Raw genomic sequence first — 5,000 nt, forward strand, 5'->3', positions numbered from 1 at the left:
CTCTAGTTGGAAAAGCAGAATGCTATAAGCCCAAGGAACCAAGCAAGGAAATATAGCCTAGTGAGGAGAGGAAATAAGGAAATAAATATACTATATGAGAAGTAACGAACAATTGAAATAAAACACTTAAAGAACAGTAACGACATTAAAACAGATTTCTCATATATAAACTATAACAAGAGACTTATGTAAATCTGTTCAACATACAAACATTTGCTGTAAGCTTGAACCTTAGAAGTTTTAACAATTCAACTACACAATTACTAAGAAAAAGCTTATACATATCATTAATAGCCAAGGTAAAGGAAAGCTAGTCATGGATAAATAGTTTCAGTCAGTCAGAGTATCTTTCACTTCCATGTTTCCAAGTTTGTGCCAGATTATTGAATAAATAAAAGAGGTCAAAAAAATTATTATACGCAATGTGAGACCTCAACCAATCCGAAAGACTTTTATATTTAAAAGAATCCATTCTCGCATTGAAAGAGTCAAATGATAATATGCATTATTTAAACATTCATATTACTTAGTTCTTCTTATTAATGCATATTTCCATTTTCCATTCTTTACCCGCTATCTTCTGGCTGTGTCATACTATTTTCAACAATGCATATTTGATGTAGTGGATTGCATTATTTTTTTTTTCTTTTTTTTTGTGTAAAAGCGTTATAACTTCATCATTGAATTCAATTAAACTTAATATAAAACTTAGGTCTTAAGCCAATCACTGGAGCATCAATGGCCATTCATCTCTATATGTTACTTCTCTTCCTCTTGTTTATGAAAATTTTAATAGTTTATGTATGATAGATTTACTCTAATATATATATATATATATATATATATATATATATATATATATATATATATATATATATATATATATATGTATATATATATATATATATATATATATATATATATATATATATATATATATATATATATATATACATATATATATATATATATATATATATATATATATATATATATATATATATATATATATATATATATATATATAGATATAGATATATATCAATATACACATTAATACCTAGGCAACCCTTTCTCTCTTTTTTATGAAAGTACACTTCCTACTGGAGGGTATGATGTTGTTTTCTTTTGAGTGCTATTGAATTACCAATGCACGACTTCAAACATATAGTTGCTTGGCCTAACAATACATGGACAAATGTAAGGGATATTAGTGGTCTTATAATGGTTTTATAAATGGTAAATTTGTTTTAATTTTCTTTTACTCTGAATTCATAAAATGGATTTAATTCATCCATTCTACCAGTAGCTATGTTACTGCAAGAGCCTTGGAGGTTTCAAGAAAAGTGTGTCTTAGTTTTTATCTCTAAACAATTAGCAGAAATATGATTTGCATATGCATTGGGAGGACACATGACGGGCAAATCCATAAAGGCTGACATTAGTATATCCCAAAAGGAAGGAATTTTTTTGGGGGGGCCAGAGCTTCGAAATGGGGAACTGTCGTATGGTCACACTTTTGAAAGTGTCCATGTTGTAAGTATAATACCTAATATATTTCAGTGAGTTATACGTATTTAAGAAAAGATGATGTCAAAGAATATCTGGAAAGGGGTTCTAAGTATCCTTCACTCACCAACAATTATGATATGATTTTTATCACAGTTTAATTTCATCCCACGTAATCTACATCATACTCTAAATGTTCCTATATTTTTGATAAAGGATTCAGCAACCTGGCATCTAGGCTCCACAATAGGGGTTGATCTCATTATTATTATTATTATTATTATTATTATTATTATTATTATTATTATTATTATTATTATTATTATTATTATTATTACTTGCTGAGCTACATCCCTAGCTGGAATAGCAGGATGCTATAAGCCCAGGGGCTCCTACAGGGAGAATAGCCTAGTGAGGAAAGGAATATTTCAAGATCAGCAATAACTTTAAAATATAAATATAAACTATAAATCTTTAACAAAACAAGAAGAAAAAAAAATAAGATAGAATAGTGTGCCGGAGTGTACCCTCAATAGGTAGCCTCATCTGCTTATATAGCCAGCTTGTTTTCAATACCAAACCATATATCATGGGTTTATGATATAAAAAAAGGCTTGAACGAGAAGAACAACCCAGGAAAACACCCTGGTTGCTATGGTGAATATTAAGTGATAATTTCTTTATCCATTAATTGAATAGTCTATTGTAGTACTTAGAATGAAGCGCCAACTCCAATCAGTTCATGTTGAAAACACAAATGATTTTTATTCAAAGGGTAAAGACAAACACTGAATTCATAACCAATCATAAGAACTTCATAGTCAAAAACTAGAAACATTTACGAAACAGTAAAAATTTGCAGTGGCAGCACGTGTACAAATTTTTCATATTTGTGTTATTTAGGTATTGACAATTAATCTTATATAAAGATCTAAATGCTCCAAGAAAACAAACTCATCTATTTCTCTCTCTCTCTCTCTCTCTCTCTCTCTCTCTCTCTCTCTCTCTCTCTCTCTCTCTCTCTCTCTCTCTCTCTCTCTTTCTCTCTCTCTCTCTCTCTCTCTCTATTCATTTCAAAACTTCTCATTGAAAAAGCTTTCGCCACAGCAGTCCCAACAGACCATGACAAATTCCCTCGTCCCTCGACAATTCTCTCCATGGAGCTTATTCCTAATCCTCTCGTCTCAAGCATTATTATATTTTTTCTCTCCTCTTTCCAGAGATGAGTAACAGAATTTGCTCTCAAATATTTATTTCACAGGTATAGAAATGTATTGATCTGCTTAATCTAAATATATTCTTTTCATCCTCTATTTTGTGGTGTTCTTATAATTCTTAAAATATTTTCGTTTTTATCCATTGTACAATCATTTTTTTTTTTACCTTTGAGAAAAATACAGAAAATATCATTATCATTATTATTAGTCATTATTTTTTTTTTTTTTTAGTTCAAATACATACTAAACTCAAACATTTAGTAGAATGATTACGAAAACTAGTACTGATAACACATTCTTCATAATGTTTACTACAAACATCATGAACAATCCTATTGTTTTTTATCTTGAGACAAATAAAAGAAGCTAAAATTCAAGCAAAAACTGTATATCTCCTAAAATATTTTTCCCATTGAATGTACCTATTTCTGTAAGTAATATAAAGACCATTGCCAATACTGATAATTTATATCAAAAGCAACAATAATGAAGAAATTAAAACACTTATACAGACACAAATAGATTAAGCAGATCAACACATTTTTATATCTGAGAAATAAATGACAAAAAGCTCTTCCCTATAGTTCGAAGTAAGTCTGTTTAAAGTTTTCCAGCTGTTAATGAGATTTACTTCTTGCTCTTTGTAAACTTGCTCGTAGTCAAAGAGTTTATAGTATTCAATTGTGCATCCTGGCATCTGAGTAAGTGAGAAAGATAAATTGTTTTCTTTATCTTGGAACAAAGGAAAGTTTCTCCAAGATAAGAAGCAATTGAATTGCTAGTCTTAGATTATCAACGAAACATTTGTACTCCGATAGCCTTTTCGAGTTGGTTCATTTTTTTTTTGTTCTCTGTTTGACTGTGAGGTGAATTTTCTTTCAACGACGTTTTTACTTTTTTAGATTTCCGTAAGATTTTAGGTGACAAGGTCATTAGTATGTTAATGGGCCTGGTCCAAAATTTCCTAATGGAAATAGCTGTTCTGGAGGTTCTATAGAGAGTAGGGTTCCCTGTTGTATAGGAACAGGAAAGCAGCCCTTAAAGTAAAGTAAGTTCTGTTCAAGGTGAATTTATGCCAGGAGAGTCCTTTTTAATGACCATTTACAAAAATAGAGAGATTAAATCAAGATAGGAGGATATACTTTCTTTCTATATAATTCTTTTACTCTGACAAAATAGATTTATTTTTCAAATTGGATATTCTTAGTTCAATATCTTATTTCTTTTTTAAAATATAGTTTTCATTCTTATTTATCAGTAACTGGATAGTAAGTGAAATTCCCCACATCTTTTTAAGAATCTAAACCAAACGAAGCGAGAGAGAGAGAGAGAGAGAGAGAGAGAGAGAGAGAGAGAGAGAGAGAGACGCAGTAGTAAATTTACAGAACCGTCGATGATGAAAAGAAACCAAAATTAGCTAGGAATATGTGTAAAATTGTACCTTCAAACAAACAGGCGTTTAGAAGAACTTCCTGTGACATCAAGATGAGAGGTAAGTTAAAGAAAACGCAATAAAGAGGGGATAATCAAACAATATATTCTCGGAAAAAGGGCACACAAGAAAGCAGAGTCGCCAGTATGGCCTTTTTTCAGGGCAAAAAACCTCAAATTTGGCCTTTTTTTTCAATTGGTTGGCCTTTAGTAATATGAAAAAAATCGTGCTTTAAATACTATATATTTGTCATTTTTCTACTAATCGGTTGGCCTTTTGAAGCTTCTGTTGATTAGAAATTGGCCTTTTCTCATTTAAAAAAACTGGCAACCCTGGCTTAAGCAAAACCTTGCAGATGAAGATTCCAACTTGTCGGCTGCGCGAAATGGCAGATCCCGAAATCCATTTGTGGGTGGCAAGAGGAAGTTTTAAGGGAAGAGGTTTTAATGCTTTCATAGTGCGAGGAAAAAGAAGGAAAACGAGAAGAGAGGGAAGGATAGTAGGAGAAGGAAAGGAGAGAAAAAAAAAGGAAAAGAAGAGGATAGAAAGCTAAGGAAAGACTAGGGGTGGGAAGAGGAGAGTTTTTTCAGATAGAAAGTTAAATGGAAAAGCTTATCCAACGGTTGGATAGGATATATGTAATAGAATATTCCGAAAAGTATCACATTTCTATTTGCGTGAATATATTTCGTGCATTTTGTGAGGGGAATGATTGTTAACGGTTATATTTCTCTCTCTCTCTCTCTCTCTCTCTCTCTCTCTCTCTCTCTCTCTCTCTCTCTCTCTCTCTCTCTCTCTCTCTCTGAATATATATATATTATATATATATATATATATATATA

The sequence above is a fragment of the Palaemon carinicauda genome, chromosome 7 (assembly GCF_036898095.1).
Source record: "Palaemon carinicauda isolate YSFRI2023 chromosome 7, ASM3689809v2, whole genome shotgun sequence".
In the NCBI taxonomy this organism is placed as follows: Eukaryota; Metazoa; Arthropoda; class Malacostraca; order Decapoda; family Palaemonidae; genus Palaemon; species Palaemon carinicauda.